The 20725-nt window shown below is 44.7% G+C and overlaps 1 protein-coding gene across 4 annotated transcripts in view; it reads left to right on the top strand.

The window, feature by feature from the left end:
* Positions 1 to 20725, top strand: part of sybu (syntabulin (syntaxin-interacting)) — a 66927-nt gene that overhangs the window by 8529 nt on the left and 37673 nt on the right. The gene's annotated exons all lie outside the window — the stretch shown is intronic.

The raw sequence follows: 20725 nt of genomic DNA, 5'->3' as shown, positions 1-20725 counted from the left end.
TCCCCAACTTGAACTTTGCAGCGAATGTAAAACTACTTTATGTATTATGTGCTGTGCTGTAGTTTTAGGACTGCCTTGGTGGCTTTGTAAACGTTGGATGCTTGGCATTGTATATCTAGACCTTTATTGTACATTGATTATTTGTAAAAAGGATGCAATAACATCATAATGGAATAGCATGATGGACAATGTCACAATAACTGTTTTCCTGATAATGCCAGTAAATCATAGTGATCATTGTGATATAATTGGAAAGATTATTGTGACTGATTAAATAATTATTTCCTTTTAGGGGATGTTGTACGACAGGTTAATCTTGGTCACATTATTTGAGAGCATAGCGCAGAGTAGAGTTTTCAGGCCAGAGGCTGTATTGCACGATGGGAGGGAATGTTTTTGGACTGGAGGCTGTTTGAGAACAGTATCTGGTAGCGGGGCATAGGAGCTGTAGTTTTCAGGCTGCAGACTGCCAGCTACAATAATGACGTCATTGATTTAAGACCAGTGGAACGAATTTAACTTATACTAAATGCTGAACTACTGTGCAGTTAATATTGTGTTGCAGACATTATTAGACATTAATATACTTTTGGCAACATAATTCGGGACAAGGACATGCTGTCCACCACAGCAGAGAAAGAGATTAGCTAAAGAAATCAGTTATATAACAATAACTGAGCCTCAGATTTCCATGTTTCCTAATGAACATTATTAATAAACACTGGGTTTGACTACACTATTAAATATCCTGGACTTAAAATTGGCCTGGGAAGAAGAGTGTCAGTGATTGTTGGGATGGAAGGATCATGAATGCCTGATGTTTTTAAGGCAAGAGAAAATGTGAAGCATAATGATGTCACAGCATGCTGGTGTGTACCCTCCAATATTAATAGCCTGTTTGTTTCTACTTTTAATAACCCATTAGCAGTATATCCATTGTAGTGTTATCAAGGTTTTAACGTGGATAGCACCCAGAAACTAGATGGCGCTTCAGTGTGTGTTGCCCTAGTCCAAGCCTTGAAAAATTCCAAATTGAGAAATGCATTATGATCTTTATTCCCTTCTGCACTTATGGTTTTCATACTGTATTGATATTATTGCCATCCAAAGTGGCAACATTTCCTGCAAGATAGCAATTTGGTGAAGGATGTATTCTTTTTCCATTTCACACTTAGCATCATTGGAAAATGTTAATATAAGATCTGTGGCTACTGCAGGGATGTGGAAGAGGGAAGGGTACACTTTTACAGTGAAACACATTTAAAATACATTTGTAAGAGTTCTGCCCAGATGCAGTAAAGCAAGTGTTTTCCTTTACCACAGCTGGATAAATAGATAACCACAGCTGGGTAAATAAGTTTTTGTAAACAGTGATCATTTTTAAATCCTCAGTATAGACTTAAAAAGTATGTCATTTTTTTTCTTTTTCTCTCTCACTCTCTCACGGGGAACCCAGTCATTTCAATTTTTTTTAGGCTGTCCTGACTTTCCCACAACTCTCTGGCCATTCCCAGAGATGACATTAAGGAGACAGACGAAGAGATCAGGGGAGGGAAAGATTTGGAGAGGGCGAAAGAGAGTGTGACTGGAGGATGGCACTAAGATCTGGGAGGACGTAGAAGACCAGGAGGGGAGAGAGACTGTGGAGTGAAGGGTGAGGTTGATTCTCTGACTCGGCCCGAGTGACACCGTTGGCAGTCCCGAGAGTGGGAGGAGAGTCCCGAGAGTGGGAGGAGAGTCCCGAGAGTGGGAGGAGAGTCCCGAGAGTGGGAGGAGAGTCCCGAGAGTGGGAGGAGAGTCCCGAGAGTGGGAGGAGAGTCCCGAGAGTGGGAGGAGAGTCCCGAGAGTGGGAGGAGAGTCCCGAGAGTGGGAGGAGAGTCCCGAGAGTGGGAGGAGAGTCCCGAGAGTGGGAGGAGAGTCCCGAGAGTGGGAGGAGAGTCCCGAGAGTGGGAGGAGAGTCCCGAGAGTGGGAGGAGAGTCCCGAGAGTGGGAGGAGAGTCCCGAGAGTGGGAGGAGAGTCCCGAGAGTGGGAGGAGAGTCCCGAGAGTGGGAGGAGAGTCCCGAGAGTGGGAGGAGAGTCCCGAGAGTGGGAGGAGAGTCCCGAGAGTGGGAGGAGAGTCCCGAGAGTGGGAGGAGAGTCCCGAGAGTGGGAGGAGAGTCCCGAGAGTGGGAGGAGAGTCCCGAGAGTGGGAGGAGAGTCCCGAGAGTGGGAGGAGAGTCCCGAGAGTGGGAGGAGAGTCCCGAGAGTGGGAGGAGAGTCCCGAGAGTGGGAGGAGAGTCCCGAGAGTGGGAGGAGAGTCCCGAGAGTGGGAGGAGAGTCCCGAGAGTGGGAGGAGAGTCCCGAGAGTGGGAGGAGAGTCCCGAGAGTGGGAGGAGAGTCCCGAGAGTGGGAGGAGAGTCCCGAGAGTGGGAGGAGAGTCCCGAGAGTGGGAGGAGAGTCCCGAGAGTGGGAGGAGAGTCCCGAGAGTGGGAGGAGAGTCCCGAGAGTGGGAGGAGAGTCCCGAGAGTGGGAGGAGAGTCCCGAGAGTGGGAGGAGAGTCCCGAGAGTGGGAGGAGAGTCCCGAGAGTGGGAGGAGAGTCCCGAGAGTGGGAGGAGAGTCCCGAGAGTGGGAGGAGAGTCCCGAGAGTGGGAGGAGAGTCAAAACACCTAAAGTGATGTCAGCACGAGGGAAGGAGTTGATTGGTGAGTAGCTGGTGAATTTTTTTTTAAGTCTTTTGGTTTATTTTTGTTAAGTTTTGTTAATCTAATAAATCGAGGCATGGCAGGGTACCTCAGTCCCGTCGAATGCACGGCCTGTGCCATGTGGGAACTCCAGGACGCTTCCCGTGTCCTGGACAACTACAAGTTTAGGAAGTGTCGTCAGCTGGAGGAGTTCGAGCTCCGGGTTTTGGAGCTTGAGCAGCAGCTGGCGTCGCTACAGTGCATCCATGAGGCTGAGAGCTACGTGGATAGGAGGTGGTCACCCCGCAGCTTAAGAGAGTGCAGGGAGAGAGGGACTGGGTGACCACTAGACTCACAAGGAGGACCAGGCAGGTAGTGCAGTCCCCTGAGGGCATCTCACTCTCTAACCAGTATTCAGTTCTGAATACTGGTGAGGGAGAGGGTTCCCCTGGAAGTGCAGCCAGAGCCACGACCATAGCACCATAGGTGGTTCAGCTGTACAGGGGGGAAGGAGAAAGGTCAGGAGAGCAACAGTGATAGAGGATTCTATAGTTAGGGGAACAGACAGGCGTTTTTGCGGCCGCAGACATGATTCCAGGATAGTATGTTGCCTCCCTGGTGCCAGGGTCAAGGATGTCACTGAGCGGCTGCAGAACATTCTGGAGGGGGAGGATGAACATCCAGAGGTCGTAGTCCATATCGGTACCAACGACATAGGTAGAAAGAGGGATGAGGTTCTGCAGGCAGATTTTAAGGAGTTAGGAAAGAGATTAAGAAGCAGGACCTCAAAGGTAGTAATCTATGGATTACTCCCGGTGCCACGCGCTAGCAAGTATAAAAATAGGAGGATAGAGCAGATGATTGTGTGGCTGGAGAAATGGTGCAGGAGGGAGGGCTTTAGATTTCTGGGGCATTGGAACCACTTCTGGGGCAGGTGGGACCTGTACAGGCCGGACGGGTTGCACCTCAACGGTGCACAAAGGATTGGGAGATAAAGACGGCAATAAAATAAGAAATAGTACAGTAGTAGATGGGACCAGACTAAGAGAGAGTACAAGAAAGTCTAAAATAGGTTTGCAGTGCATGTGTGTAAATGCACAAAGTGTGGTAAACAAGGTTGGAGAGCTGCAGGTGCAATTGGCCACATGGGAATATGATGTAGTGGTGATAATGGAGACCTGGCTCATGAAAGGGCAGGATTGGGTACTATATATCCCTGAATACAAGGTGTTCAGGAACGATAGGGAAGGGAAGAAAGGGGGGAGGGTGGGTGGCAGTATTGATTAAGGAGAATATTGCAGTGCTGGAGAGAGAGGATGTCCTGGAGGGGTTAAGGACAGAATCTACTTGGTTAGAGTTAAGAAACAATAGAGGTGCCATTACACTACTGGGTGTATTCTATAGGCCACCAACTAGTGGGAGGGAGATAGAGGAGTAAATTTGCAGGGAAATTACAGAGAGGTGCAAAAGCCTTCGAGCTGTGATAACGGAGGACTTCAATTACCCTAATACAGACTGGGATAGTAATAATATAAGGGGCAAAAAGGGGAAGGAATTTTTGAAGTGTGTTCAGGAGAACTTTCTTGACCAGTACGTTTCCGGCCCATTGAGGTAGGAGGCATTGCTGGACTTGGTTCTGGGGAATGAGGCGGGCCAAGTGGAGCAAGTATCAGTGGGGGGATATTTAGGGAACAGCGATCAAAGCTATTCTAAACCTTATGATACTGTGGAAAAGAAATGTACCATGCTAAGGTAAAAAATACTCCATTGGAGGAGGGCCAATTTCAGTGGGATAAGAACAGATATGGCCCAGGTAAATTGGAATCAAAGATTGGCAGGTAAAACTGTAATTGAACAATGGACTGCCTTTAAGGAGGAGATGGTTCAGGTACAGTTAGGTTCGTTCCCACGTGGGAGAAAGTTAGGGCAACTAAAACCAGAGCTCCCTGGATGACAAAAGAGCTAGAGTAAGATGAAGCAGAAAAAAGGGGCATTTGACAGATGTCAGGTTGATAACACAAGTGAGAACCAGGCTGAACATAGAAAGTTCAGAGGGGAAGTGAAAAAGGAAATAAGAGGGAGTATGAGAATAGACTTGCGGCAAACATAAAGGGGAATCCAAAAGTCTTCCCTAGGCATATAAACAGTAAACGGGTAGTAAGAGGAGGCGTGGGGCCGATTAGGGACCATAAAGGAGATCTATTCGTGGAGGCAGAGGGCATGGCCGAGGTACAAAATGAGTACCTTGCATCTCTTCTTTACCAAGGAAGAAGATGCTGCCAGGGTCTCAGTTAAGGAAGATGTAGTTGAGGTACTGGATGGGCTAATAATTGATAAAGAGAAGGCAATAGAAAGGCTAGCTGTATTTAAAGTAGATAAATCACCCAGTCCGGATGGGATGCATCCTAGGTTGCTGAGAGAAGTAAGGGTGGAAATTGGGGAGGTACCGGCCATAATCTTCCAAACATCCTTAGATATGGGGGTGGTGCCAGAGGACTGGAGAATTGCAAATGTTATACCCTTGTTCAAAAAGGGGTGTAAGGATAAACCCAGCAACTACAGGCCAGTCAGTTTAACCTCAGTGGTGGGGAAACTTTTAGAAACGATAATCCGGGACAGAATTAGCAGTCATTTGGACAAGCGTGGATTGATTAGGGAAAGCCGGCACGGATTTGTTCAAGGCAAATCGTGTTTAACTAACTTGATAGAGTTTTTTGATAAGGTAACAGAGCAGGTCGATGAGGACAATGCAGTTGATATGGTGTATATGGACTTTCAAAAGGCGTTTGATAAAGTGCCACATAATAGGCTTGTCATCTACATTAAAACCCATGGAATAAAGGGGTCACTAGCAACATGGATGCAAAATTGGCTAAGTAACAGGAAGCAGAGAGTAGTGGTGAATGATTGCTTTTTGGACTGGAGGGAGGTGTACAGTGGTTTTCTCCAGGGGTCGGTTCTCGGACTACTGGGTTTTTTTGAAGAATTTTAATGACTTGGACTTGCGTGTACAGGGCACAATTTCCAAATTTGCATGTGACACAAAACTTGGAAATGTAATGAACAGTGAGGAGGATAGCGATAGACTTCAAGAGGATATAGACAGGCTGGTGAAATGGGCAGACACGAGGCAGATAAAATTTAACGCAGAAAAATGCGAAGTGATACATTTCGGTAGGAAGAATGAGGAGAGGCAATATAAACTAGGGGGCACAATTCTAAAAGGGGTACAGGAGCAGAGAGACTTGGGGATATATGTAAACAAGCTGTTGAAGGTGGCAGGGCAGGTTGAGAAAGCGGTTAAGAAAACATACAGGATCCTGGGCTTTATAAATGGGCTTTGGGGGTTTGTATATTCGGTGGCCTTTTTAGGTGACACCTTTCTGTCTGCTCACTGTGATTGCCTTGGCAACGGGCAGTAATCACCAGGCTTTGTTCTGTGATCTTAAAATGCGAAGGATTCGAAAATTTCATTTCCACACCGCCTGAGGAAGGGGGAAGCCCCCGAAAGCTTGTGGGATTAAAAATAAAATTGTTGGACTATAACTTGGTGTTGTAAAATTGTTTACAATTGTCAACCCCAGTCCATCACCGGCATTTATAAATAGAGGCAGAGTGTACAAAAGCCAGGAAGTTGTGATGAACCTTTACAAAACACTGGTTCAACCACAATTGGAGTATTGTGTCCAGTTCTGGGCACCATACTTTAGGAAGGATATGAAGGCCTTAGAGAGGGTGCAGAAGAGATTTACTAGAATGATTCCAGGGATGAGGGACTTAATTACGTGGACTGAGAAGCTGGGCTTGTTCCCCTTGGAACAGAAGCTTGAGAGGTGATTTGATAGAGGTATTCAAAATCATGATGGGTCTAAACAGAATAGATGGGGAGAAACTGTTCCCATTGGCGGATGGGTCAAGAACCAGAGGATATAGATTTAAGGTGGTTGGCAAAAGAACCAAAGGTGACATGAGGAAAAACGTTTTTACGCAGCGAATGGTTAGGATCTGGAATGCACTGCCTGAGGGGATGGTGGAGGCAGATTCAATCATGGCCTTCAAAAGGGAACTGGATAAATACATGAAAGGAAAAAAATTGCAGGGCTACGGGAATAGGCGGGGGAGCGGGACTAGCTGGATTGCTCTTGCATAGAGCCGGCACGAACTCGACAGGCCAAATGGCCTCCTTCTGTGCTATAACCTTTCTATGATTCTGTGATATAGTAATAATTTGTCTATATTATGATATTTGTATTCAATATAATTTGTGTGGAGTATATTGTATATAGATAAAGTAAAAATATTTCTAGAATTTTATACTTGTGTGCCTGCCAGTTTGTGTAGGGGGCAGAAGGTTGTGTTGGCCATCGTCTAAGAGTGAGTGTGTCACAAGGCTGGAAGTTAGGGCAAAGGGCATATTTTACAACGTAGCACTCCTGGCACCGATCGGTGTGGGATGAGAATGCTGATCAGAATAGGGCAAGAGGATTAGCACATCTGCTTTGTGGCCCCGTCAATTTTCCATCCTGTAATTTCAATGGGCGGAAAATCAGATGAACAGCAAATTGGGTGTGCTAAGCTTTGCACCTGATATTCTGATGATCACTCCTGACATGTGACATCTTAAAACCTGCCCCTTGGAAGATTTGTTTTCAAAAGATGGGGGTTGGGGGGGGTATTTTGGAGTTAGTTATCAGTGTGAAGTATAATCTGGGCAAATGGGGGAAGGTTGGGGATTTTGGGAAAATGATGGGGATTAGGGGAGGAAGGAGCCAAAAAAATTGGGTGCGGAGAAGGTGGTGGTTAGTGGAAAAAAGATTGGTGGTGAGTGGGTGATAAATTGGAAGTTTGGGTTGCGTGGTGGGAAGCGGAATAAGATCATACGGCAAAATAGAATAAGTTAGGGTTTGCAGAGAATTTAGGGGTGACTGCAAAAAATAATGGGATGAGGTGCAAGGGGAAGAACAAAATTAGGGTGGTAATAAAGGAAAGAATTGTGAGGAAAAATGAGCGCAGAATGTTTTTAAAATGCATATATGTGTCGTGTAATATATGGAGGGAGTCTAGGAGTTTGGGAGTATTGGGTGAGTCTCCAGGTGTGTCAGAATTTCAGAGGGAGTTTATAAATGGGGGAGAAATGAGGAAATTGTTATAGGAGAATTTGACATGAGAGGTTGCAGGATATGTGAGTAGTGGGAGGGAAATCCTGGAGTCTGGGATTAGTGTGTTGGAGATGTGGGAGTGTGGGATTCCAGGCTATGGCAGTGTTGAGGGTTGCGCCAGGATTTGGGAGAAGTGGAAGTTGGATAAGATTGTAGGGCAGCATTAAAAAGGGGAGGGGTTCATGGGGTATGTATTAAGGGAGTTCCAAGGTATGGGAGAGTAGTCCTGAGATGTCAGTGAAATGGGAGGGGGTGTAATAAGAGTGGGAGGACTGTGCTGGAGTTTGGGAGGAATGGGATGACTGTTAGTGTATCAGAGGGTTGGAAGAGGGGTCACGGCATGTTGGAGCACTGATAATGATGGTGTGGTATGGGAATAGTGGAAGGAAGACTCAAGCTCTGTGAGTAGTTTGTGGCAATGATGGAATAGAGGTTCCTGCTAGTGGCAAGCAGAGAAGATGGTGCTGCGTATGGTATATGGGAGTACTTCTCTGTCTTTGGATGTGGTGGTGCTGGGAAAGTTGGAGTGGGCGCATTGAGAGCGTGGATAATGGAGTGTAGCAGCAGTGGTCTGGGGAAAATAGGAAGGTTTTGGGATCTGGCAGCACTTGTGAATGGTATACTCGGGATTCCGACTGTTCCCTTTAAACATCAAAACAATTTTTTCCTATAGGAAAAGCCCTGTGAGGATCCCATACGGGGATACTGCCTCTGCGGTATTCAAAGTATCCCACTATGAACATAACGTCATTAAAGTGATCTTTGTGCTTTTTTTAAAAAAGCCGAAAAATGTTTTTGATCGGTTCAGTTCATGGTAGAGTTTCATCACTGCTCATAGAGTTCTGATTTCTATCTGTACTTTGAATGCAAAATTTGAGCCCATCAAAGTGCAAAAGATTTGCTTATGCAAAATGTGATACCCAAAGTGATTTGGACAGGAAGTGTGCACCGAGGTACTGTTTTTACAATATACAGGCATAATCTCCCATATCGTTGTTCACAATGAATCAGATGATATGTTAGTTTATAATAACGAGTGTTTCCTAGAAAATGCGCCATATATGTTTTTTTGCTGCCACTGTGGAACTGTTTTAAGGCCAAAAAGTCTATTTGCTATAAGTAAGCACAATCTGAGGTCACTCAAATCTTAATTTGATCAAGTAACTACAGGTTGGAAAATGCTTGTCAGTTTCAGATTACAGCTGAAAAACACCCAGCATCTAAAGATTATTTTGCATTTGTAACAAAGCATGACTTCTGTGCATGCTGACCTACCTCTTTCAATGTATTAATTAGTGCAGCTCCCATGACATTGCTCATGGTGAGTCGGGAGATATGTTATTATAAATATGAGGGCCACTGATTTACAATCATTGGATAGTTGAATTGTGTTTTTATCGGAGTGTTGTAGAATGTTAGTGAAATTTTCAGACTCATTTTATGATTGTGTGCATATTTGCATGGAAACTGTAAAATGGCAATCGTGACTGCTATTTAAAAATTAGTTTAACGTGTAACTAATTTAATTTCTCAGCTTTTCTAAAACTCAGCATACAGAAAAATATGGTGGGCATTGCTTTCACATTGTAAGTCATTAGAGGTAGATTTAGAGTTGCCAACCCTGGTTGACATATTCCTGGAGATTTGATCACATGATATTTGATCGCGTGAGATTTGCCCACTGTTTGCAAATGATATTGCATTTACTTTAGTTGAGTATCTAATGATCACCAAGCCCTGAATGAAATATTTGACTTCTTGTTTTATAGTGAGATGAATAACATAATTTATAAATCAAAGAAAGAACACAATAGAATAGAAAGATTTAAGGATAAGTAATGTTTAAATAAAAACGACTTCTATGATGTTTCTGCAGTATTGACTGCAATGAGAAACACCAAGTAAATAACACTGACTCAACAAAAACCCTTCTATTTCTTTCTCCCTCATGTGCTTCTCTAGCTTCCCCTTAAATACATCTATGCTTTTTGCCTCAACTACTCCTTGTGGTAGCTTGTTCCACATTCTTACTACTCTTTGGGTAAAGAAGTTTCTCCTGAATTCCCTATTGGATTTATTAGTGACCTCTAGTTTTGGACTCTGCCACAAGTAAAAACACTTTTTCTACCTCTACCCTATCAAACCCTTTCATTATCTTAAAGACCTCTATCAGGTCTCTTCTAGAGAAGAGTCCCAGCCTGTTCATTCTTTCCTAATAGGATATCCTCTCAGTTCTGGGATCATCATTGTGAATCTTTTTTGCACCCTCTCCAATGCCTCTATATCCTTTTTATAATATGGAGACCAGAACTGTGCACAATACTCCAAGTGTGGTCTAACCAAGATTCTATACATGTTTAATATCACTTCTTCGCTTTTCAATGGGAACAACACCACCTGCACGTTCCCCTCCAAGTCACACACCATCCCGACTTGGAAATATATCGCCGTTCCTTCATCGTCGCTGGGTCAAAATCCTGGAACTCCCTTCCTAACAGTACTGTGGGAGAACCTTCACCACACGGACTGCAGCGGTTCAAGAAGGCGGCTCACCACCACCTTCTCAAGGGCAATTAGGGATGGGCAATAAATGCTGGCCTCGCCAGCAACGCCCACATCCATGAACGAATAAAAAAAAATTCTATCCTTCTAGAAATGAACCCTCGTACTTGATTTGCCTTTTTTATGGCCTTGTTAACCTCTGTCGCTACTTTTATTCCTTGAAAATTTAATTCCATAGTTTCTCTTTGCCTTCCTAATTTTTTTTTAAACTTTGCTAACCTTTTCATATTCCCTTTTGTCATTCTCTCCTTTGTTGTCTATGTACTTAGTGTATGCCTTTTTCTTTAGTTTTAATTTTGCCCTTATTTCTTTATTCATCTATGGTGTATCATTACTGGCTAGTTTGTTCTTGCTTTTTGGTTGGATATATTTCTCCTGGACACTCTTGATCACTGTTTTAAAAGTTTCCCACTGCTATTCTATCTCTTTGTTTCTCAGTAAATTTTTCCAGTTTATTTTCCTTAGTTCTATTCTCATTCCCTGAAAATCAACTTTTTTCCAATTGATTACTTTGGTCTTTGTCTTATGTCCTTCTCAATCTTTATATTAGACCTCATTATGTTGTGATCGCTATTGCTTACATCTTCCCCTATGTATCTGTTCTGGTGCATTTTCCATTACTAGATCCAGCAGTGCTTTCTCTCTTGGGCTTTTTAACAGACTGGGTAAGAAAGGAGTCCTGCACACATTGAAAAAAACTCCATTCCCTGTACTCCTTTACCTACCTTTTGCCAGTTTATTTGGGGATAGTCACAATCTCCCATGATTATTATTCTATTTCCTTTACTCATTTCACATATTTGCTTACATATTTCTTCCTCCACCTCCTTTCCACTATTAGATGGTCTGTAGTACACCACTATTAGCGTGATCGATCCCTTAGCTTTTATTTCAGTTCATGTGGATTCTGTTTCTATCCCTCTGTTAGTTGTGTCCCTTTTTTCTACTGCCATTATGTTATCTCTAATTAGTACAGCTACTCCACCCCCTTCTTCCCTATCCTTTCTGATTGTTATAATCTGCAATATTTAGTTGCCAGTCTTGTTCTTTATGTAGCCATGTTTCAGTTACTTCTACTGCATCTGGTTCCTCGCTATGGATTATTGCCTCCACTTCCCCTATTTTATTTTGGACACTGTACATTGCTGTACAGGCAGTTTAATTCATCTTTCACAGTTGTTCATTTTACTTTATTTTTAAGTCCTTTTTATATTTCTGTTTTATAACTATATTTGTTCCTTGACATTTATGTTATCTTTATTCCTTACCCTGGTCTGACCTTTAAACTCATCTCCTGTTTTTTTTATCTTTAGGTTTTTGCTATTGCGACCAGATCCCTCCCCCCATCTTGCTAGTTTAAAGCCTCACACACCACCCTATTTATCCTTTCCACTAGGACCTTGGTCCCATTCCGGTTCAAGTGGAGCCCGTCCCAATGGTACAGCTCCTTCCTGCTCCAATACTGGTGCCAGTGTCCCATGAAATGGAACCCCTTCTTCCCATACCACTCCTTCAGCCACGCATTCACCTGTCTGATCTGTTTATTCCTATGCCAATTAGCACGTGGCTCAGGTATAAACCTAGGATTACCACCCGTGAGGTCCTGCTATTTAATTTAGCTCCGAGCTTCTGATATTCCCTTAGCAGGACCTGCTCTTTGTTCTTCCTTATGTCATTAGTGCCGATGTGGACCATGACAATTGGATCCTCCCCCTCCTTCTCTAAGTTCCTCTCCAGTTGCTCTGAGATGTGCTTTACCCTTGCACCAGGTAGGCAACAAACTGGATTCCTGGTCGCGACTGCCGAGGATGCTATCTATCCCCCGATTATAGGCCTCGATTTTCGCACCCGTGATCGGCAGCATTCGTGGTGGGGGGGCTGCGAAAATCGGGGATTCCCGGGGCGGGTCCGGAGCCCGGCTCCAACCCACCCACTTCCGGGTTCCCCGGTGACGCGCTGACATGCACGCGCAGTCCCTGCATGTGGGACTCCCGCTGGCAATTAAAGCTGGCGGGGTGCCACTTAAAGTACTTAAACAGGTACTTCAGGTCGTTTACAGACCTGATTGACCTGATATTTTAGGAGGTCTGGGATTTTGAAATTAACTGAGACTGTTTCCTGTACTGGGGGAAACACTCCCAGTTCAAATGGACGTGTTGCAGCTAACAGCCTGTGGCAGCTGCAAAGGTCCATTTGACAGGTGGGGGGGGGGAGACCCTCACTCATTGCAGGAGGCCACTCTGTCACTTTGGACAAAGTTTGGCCTTCACCATCCTCCTCCTAACAGTAATATTCACCAACTTGCACACTTACCCAGTGTCCAGACACATTTACCTACCTTGCGGACCCCCTCAAATGTGCATCTTCCGGATGGGGGCCGCCGTAGCTGCAGTCATGACCTCCTCGGAGGGCGAACAGCATCACCAGCCTCGCCGGCCACGCTGTCCACCTCTGACACGTGGAGCTCCACAACACAGTGCTGTGACACATCCACCTGCACAGCAGGAGGGAGGGCAACTGCAGAGAGAGATGCGTCGCAGAGGGCACTACCCTCGCCACAGGGTCCACAGACCGAGGCTCAGCTTCCTGGACCTCTCTGAGCGGCAGTGCACACGGAGACTCAGAGTCACTCGACATGTAGTCGTGGACATCTGCAGCCTCCTTCATGCCGAGCTGCTCCCGGCTGGCCCGAGCACCATCTTCTTACCTGTCGCTGTCAAAGTCACCACTGCCCTCAACAACTTCTCCTCCGCATCCTTCCAGGGTGCCACCAGGACATCGCCGACGTCTCTCAGTCGTCTGCACAAAAAAGCCCTGCAAATACACCTACACCCACTCTGCTGTGACACAATGGGTGGCAACAGTTGTCAGGGCCTGAATGGACTCATTGTTGAGCCGTGCTTGACGCTCGAGGGAGGCTAGCCTTTCCTCCACTGCAGACGTACCCGCGACACTATGTCAGAGGTGCCTTCACGTCCCTGCTACACTATCTCGGAGATACCCTCCTGTACCTGTGCCACCATTCCACTCATGCAGGAGTTGGACTCCTCCATCCTCTGCACAATTGTGGAGAGTGCGCGTGGCACCTGTTCCAGCGCCTCAGCAATGTGCTGCTGCCCCTCGACGACTCTCCTTTTCACCGCTGGCCCCCATGGTTCGCCATCTGGGTCCAGCTGAGCAGAGCCTGGAGAAGAATGCTCCCACCAACGTGGACTCTCCACGGCTCCCCCTGCCACCAGGGTCTGCTCGTGCTCCCTGCGTGGTGACTCACCATGTGCAAGCCCAACTAAGTGAAGACGGGGACCCACCGAGGTGTATGTATCTGCACTGGTGGATGCATGGCTCGGATGTGACGATGGACCCTCAGAGGCCGGCAGGTCCTTTGAGGAATCGCCCTCCATGGTCACGGCGCTCGCAGATGGCCCTGCAAGAGAACAGAAAGCAATATTCGGCATGTGGACAGATGTTGAGGTGCTGCAGATGCTAAGTGATGCTAAGATCATTCGCTATCATGAGTGCTGAATGTTAGCTTTCTGTCACCGGCCGCTTGTGCAATCCCAGCCTCGTCATCCGCCAAGGACAGGCACTTCAGCGTGCGGCTGATCTCCAATGCCTGCTGCTCCGTGTCCGTTAGGACCACCTGGTGTGGTGGGCCCCCTCCAGTCCGTGCCCTCTCCTGGGCGTTCTGGTATCTCTTCTCCTATCAAGGCAAAACACAGAGGCATGATTGAGTGATGGTTGCATGGTGAGCCACTGCATGCATTGGTGTGGGTGGGGTTGAGCGTGAGGGAGATGCATGGGAGGGTGCATGTGCAACATAGCCATGATATTGTATGAGGATTGGGTTGCGTGGTAGTGTTCAAATGGGAACAGGAGCGGTGAGTACGTGCAGGCAAGGTGAGGATGATAGTTGAGTGATGCGAGAGCGTTGTGGTGGCAGTGCAGAAGGGGTTGTGTGGTGGTGGAGGTGATGTGGAAGATGGAATGTGGGAGAATGCATAAGTATACTCACTTTGGCTGACCCGTTTAGGTCATTAAATCTCTTCCTGCACTGGACCCAGGTTCGTGGCACATTGCCGCTGCTGGTGACCTCCTCGGCCACCTCCAGCCAGGCCTTCTTCGTGGTGGAGGGAGGGCACTTCCTCCTATCAGACCGGAAAAGGATTTCCCTCCTCCTCCTCACCCCATCCAGCAGCACCTGGAGTCAGGAGTCCGAAAATCTTGGGGCAGCCTTCCCTCTGGCCTGCTCCATGGTTCAGCATTGGTTGTTTGCTGCAGGAGGAGCATTGGTGGACTACCCCTTTAAATAGGGCTCCTCCAGCTGACAGACCTTGCTGCGCGTGCGCAGTCCACCCGCCGCGCAGCTTACCAGCGGGAAACCCGGAACCACAGGTAAGTGGCTCCAATTAGCCTGCGATTCCGTGCGGAGCACATTGATTTTACCGGGCGCGTTACCCACGAGCCCAATCAACCCCCCGCCCCCACCCTGCTGAGAACCCACCGCCCTGCTAATATCGAGCCCATAGAATCCCCTATGACTACAACCTTTCTAGTCTGATCCTCCTCTTCTCCCCGCCCCCCCCCCCCTCCCCCCCCCGACTTTGGACTGCCTCATGCTCCATGGTGCCATGGTTAGCATTCTGGGCATTCTCCCTGCAATCTTCATCCTTATCCTTACAGGTATCAAGTACCTCGTACCTCGTACCTGTTGGATAAGTCCAGTGTCTGCGGAACCTCCTTCTTTACCTGTCCCTCCCTTATGTGTTGGAGTGTCTCTAATTCGCACTCCAGCTCAAGGACTCTTGAGTGCCTGCATAACTGCAGTTTGCCATTGGTGTGGGCACGTGCTCAATGGCAGACTGCAGTGCCCGCAACTGGTGCTCCATGACATTAATCTTGTGGGACATAGTTGTACTTATGATTGTAGGACTACCCCACAGTACCCAGCCCACCTTCCAGTATAGTAGGCATTAAGGCAAGTGACTCCACAGTACAATGTTGTTGCTGCAACAGCCTCTATTTGAAAGCAGGTCTGCAAAGGTCTGAATCCCTGTACAACTACTATACTGGCTTTTGCTATCTTCTGTTGCAGACAGCTCAAGGGTCGGTTTTAACTCCCCCTACTTGGCGGAAACCAGACCCGGTTGAGGGGGGTGGGGTGGGAGTAATTAAAATGGAGCGGGGGATACACCCACTTCTTTTCTGCCCCGATATGACCGACTGCAATCTTAACATGCAGGCAGCAAGGACGCCTGCCCCAAGCTGACAGAGTATTCTTTAAATATGCAGATCGGGCTCCAATAAAGTCATCAGGGTCCAATCTGGTATTTTAAGCCCTCAGCCCTCAGCAGGGGAGCAGTGGTAGCTTTTTCACCAGGCAAAACTTGCCGGGAGTAACCCCAGGGCCGGAAGAGGCCCAGAAAGGTGAGTTTTTAGAAGGCTTTTACAGGTTTCCTTGTGGTCCAGGCGTGCACCTCCAAGCCTAACAAGGAAACCTTGGGCCTCCCCTGCCCCAGGCAGCCCCGACTGGAATTCTCCTCCCGGAGCGCTTGCCTTGTGCCTGGGAATGCTCTCTTGGGTCCCCGGTGGTGACCTCCTGCCGCATGATTTTAGGCCCAGGTGCGTAGTGTTTTTTGAGTGTGCCTGGCGATCCATTGAATTCCCCTTGGTCTATGAAGAGATGAAACATAAATACAGAAGCACAAATCCATTTTGGTACATTATTGCTGTTGGGTGCATTATTATGTGCTTGTAGACAGCCAGTGTGTATGGACACATTAATTCAAACAGTTATAGACTATATGACTGTTTGGTTAGTATGGTTAAATATTAGAAATTCTGTGCAGCCTTCGTGAAAGGGTTTGTGATATTGCTCCGAGGAAATATTCCCCCACTAAGATTTAAATAAAATATCTTGCAGATAAATTACTGAGAACAATGTGTATGTACCTGGGATTAGTTACAAAGGCAGCAATGCCAAGGGGTTCAGATAATGTCAAGAAACTGAGAGCAAAGCCCAAGATAGGATGAGATTATAGCCCAGCAATTTCTCCTACTTATCTATTTGTAATAGTTTATTTAATTGAGGTGTAGGGCAAATTGATTTTTCTAAGTTTGGGTTTTGTGTTTTTTGACAGAGCAGTTGTCATGTTGGATAGCAGAAGCCAATGCATTCCCTGTCACAATCCCTGTTAGAGGATTAGTAATTGTGGAACAATCTGTGCAAATTCATTAAATAATCCATATCTAATTATGGGAATTAAGTCTGTATATTTTAAGCTGCATTTCAGTTTGATATATTTTGGAGCTGATCATTCATATCTGGGGAATTAATAAACAAAACATTTATAATTCAAAAAGAATACAAACAAAAGCCTCAAAATTATCAGTAATATAACACAAGCAATGTTTATCAAAATTATAACTGAACATTCATGCAAAGAGCATCTGCCGAATCAAAATTGGTTCATGGCAGGGTTGTAGTGCTCTGTTACTGTGCATGAACAGAGCTGTTTATCAGGCAGAGTGCTGCATTCCCTCAAGAACAGGCTTCTTCTAATAGGTCCATTTTTTTCCTTCATTTTCTGTTGTCATGGCAAATTGTATGGTTGTTTTCCTTGAACTGTTAAAACATTAACAAGCTTTTCTCTGAGCAGCAGCAAAATATAGTGTATTAACAGCAAGTTAGGGACAAAAAGAGCAGATAGGACCTCTGCACAGATTTAACTTGTAACTTTTAAGGGAGACGGAAAGGTAATAGATGGAAAAATAGAGACAAAAATCTATTTAGCTTTGAGTCAATCTGAATTTGAACCTGCAAAGGTTGACCTGTTTGGATTTTATCATTGTTCAACTTGTTTGTTTCTCATTTAAAATGGCTAAAAAATATCAGTAAGTGTAACAACACAGGAGTAGTAACAAAGTGAATATTAATTACTTGAAGGGACAGTGTCTTCATCAAAAGTGTGTTTATCAAATCTTTTAAAAAATTTGTATAGGAAGTAGACCTTCATATCATAGTGCATGAGGTTATCATGACTAAAATGTCATTCGATCCTGTTTCTCAAACTTACTTTTTTGTTGCAAACTAACAATTTTTCACAAACATCACCCTTTAAGCAATAAAGGGTCAGCTGGTGACATTGTACCACAGAGCAGAGTCTGCTGTTGAGTTTTTATATGTAAACCTCGATCATCTGACTCTTGATTATCTGCAGAAATTTGTTGAGGGTCTTGGGACTTAGTTTTACATAAATCAGCTAAAATGCAATTGAATGTTCTTGATCTATCTTTTTTTCCTGTAGATGTTGGGTTCTTAATCAGTAGTTGTTATCTGGATGCCAAGTACCTGCAAGAGCTTGCTTTCCATGTAGCTCTGATCTTTAGCTTCAAGTCAAGGGACCTGCAGGAATCAGGTTTTGGGTCCAGTAGACCAGCATTTCTTTCAATGTCCCATTTTGAAAATGGAAAAATGAGAGTCTTGTCTACACGTACTAGCAGCTTGACTAAGTAAACCAAATAGGCTGACTTAGTAGGCTTTTAGCTTCTGATTGGTCCATTTGGATTATCTTCTGATTAGTCTAAGTATAGGGGGACTCTTTATTATCCATCATTTTCCATTATCTGTTAGGAAGTCCCTTCATTCTGATGGGTATTTAAGATTCCACTAATCTTATTTACCTGGTACAGCATGGCTATTTCCATTATTTCTATTTAATGCACCTGCTGTTACTATGAAGCCTCTGCCAATGCTGCTGTTGATCTAGCTATTGTGCGTCAGGGTAACAACCCTCTGATTTTTATTTTCCCTCTTTTCTCCTTGTAGAAATATATTTGTCCTGCATTTGGTGCCTTCACTGGTACAGCTGTGATTGGAGCAGCAGGCTTCTAAGTCATTTCACTGCAATAAGTTAATTTTCAAATCACAGAAAACAGCAGGAACCAAATTAGCATCATATGAAAGTTGAAATGTTACTTCAAACCTCTTCTTTCTCAGAATTTTTTTTCCCTGCACCATACATAACTTAATTTTTGGAAAGCTGTTAAGAAGATAGTAGACTGGCTACAGAATTTAATGAGTTATTTGTAACATGTAGCCTCCCCCCACTGTGTAATGTATGGATCAGGGCTACTTTACAATGGGAATTAATTATAGAGACTGAAGGCAACAATCGCAACTAGTTTGTACACGACAAAGTGCTACGCCATAAATATGCAATGGAAGGGACAAGGTGTGGCCCCAGGGCTATGCGCAGCCACCAAGCCGAGGCAATCTTAACCTCACAGTCCAGACAGCTCAGTCCTTTTTGCTTTTGTGATTCTTCTTCGCTGGTTTGTTCTGTTCGATTTTTGTGGGCCTAAAAGATAGGGAAAGGCTGTTTTTAGCACCATTGCCTCGTTGGTGGATGAATCAAGCCTGCTGTATGCTCCCCAATTATACTCAGCAAAAAGGCCTGCAGATAGATATCCCCAATAATGAAGGAGAGGTAGAAGTTGAAGCCATCGAAGTGCAAGAGGTGAGAGATGCAGTAAACTGGCAGAGTGGATTGCCCCGCCCATTATAGAATCCACCCAATTTTCATGTCCATTGATTTCAATAGAAATTAAAATCGGGTAGGTACTTTATTGCCCAAGCAGTGTGGGTGAAAATGACTCCTAGTATGTTTATTTAGTTCTTTTCTCATGTTTTTTCTCTTTCTGACCTCTACGCATTCTGATTTCTGAAGTGAGGAAACTGAACAACAAATGTTAATGGGATATGGAGTGGGTTAGCTGAGCATCACAACACACTCACTTGCACTGTTATAATTTATAATCAAGTTTATGGTTTGGACTTGTTTATAGTAATATAAATGGTCCATCGGTTTATTTACTGAGGATATATTACATTTGCACTTATGCTTGCTACATTAGTAACTAAACACTGACCTTCCTCATTGAAATGCTGCTAGTATTTTAAGGTATTATAGAATATACATGGGTTAAAATGGATTATTCATTCACTTGAAGTGCATGTCTCAGTGGCAAACCCTCTACAAATTGGGTAAGTTGTATGGAGATTATAGGAAAGGAAATTATTTCAAAGCAAGACAAGCTTTTTTGGTTCTGCTGGAGTCCAAATTTCAGCATCTAATATCGGATCAGTAGCTGTGATAATAGCATCTACACCCAGTGTCTTCTGTATGAATAATATATAACTATATGGAACTGTGTCCTACATCAGCTTCATTGTGGACTGTGTAGTATATCTAAGCTGATGGCTGTGAAGATTACTCCTAAATTTTCTCAATAAAAATGTCATTTAGATTAATCAGAAGAAATAAGTTGCTCTACAAATCATCAGGTCCACCAAAGGTCAGAGGGAACAATAGCATTGTCACTGAATTATTTCTTTAAATATTGATTTAGGGATCATGAGAGTTCAAAAAACCAGATGGCGCAGTGAATAATTTCTAGTAATACACCTTTTATAATACTTCATCTTTTAGATCCCTGCACCCAGGTCAAAAATGCAGATCAAAGCCTGTTCACTTCTCTATATTCCTGTGCAGCAGGTCCGTTTTGCACTGGTGAGGGGGAGGCTCACAAAGAATGTGCGTGATTCCTGAAATTGGGTATGCATGTGTGATGCACAGTCCACTGCATCAAGCGGTAACAAAAATGGCCAAATAATTGGAGACTCTGCTGTTGGGCAGTGTAAGTCTCATTTCAATACATAACTTATGTTGCAAAGAGGAAACTTCCATCCCATCAGCTAAAGTCATACCAAATTTCCTGGGATAGTAGAATAATGTACTAATCCACCACTCCACCCAGGATAAGCATACAACATAATTTCAATGCATTATTAGATCAATTAAAAGCTGGAGCATTCTGCTTCTTTGACACTTTGACATAGTCACACCACTTCAAAAACTAATTCATTGGGGGTAATTTTGACTTTGTGCGACAATGTAAAATGGGTGATAGCGAATTGGCAGCCCATTTTACATCCCCTGATTTTCATTTCCTTTGAAGCTGAATCACTATCACCCATTTTACACTACCTCACAAAGTCCAAATTACCCCCATTGTGTGAAAGATTTTGAGTCATTTTAATGCATGAGGCGTTATATAAATGCAAGTGTTTATTATTGAAGACCTGTCTTCCTGTCTCCTCTTCACAAAGAAAGTTGTTGTTGAGCTATGCCATCCATACCAGGCTGACCTGCTTCGCTTCCCATAGTGGTGAAGGTTACTACAGCATTAAGCTTACGTGCCACCAGAACCTTCTAAACCATCGCAGGGCACGTCTGCTGGATCAACCAGTCTGTTGTCCATAGATGTGTCAAGCAAGTGACAG

The sequence above is a fragment of the Heptranchias perlo genome, chromosome 3, assembly GCF_035084215.1.
Source record: "Heptranchias perlo isolate sHepPer1 chromosome 3, sHepPer1.hap1, whole genome shotgun sequence".
Taxonomy (NCBI): domain Eukaryota; kingdom Metazoa; phylum Chordata; class Chondrichthyes; order Hexanchiformes; family Hexanchidae; genus Heptranchias; species Heptranchias perlo.
Note: the sequence above shows the minus strand (reverse complement) of the source record. Positions and strands in the feature narration are given on the sequence as shown.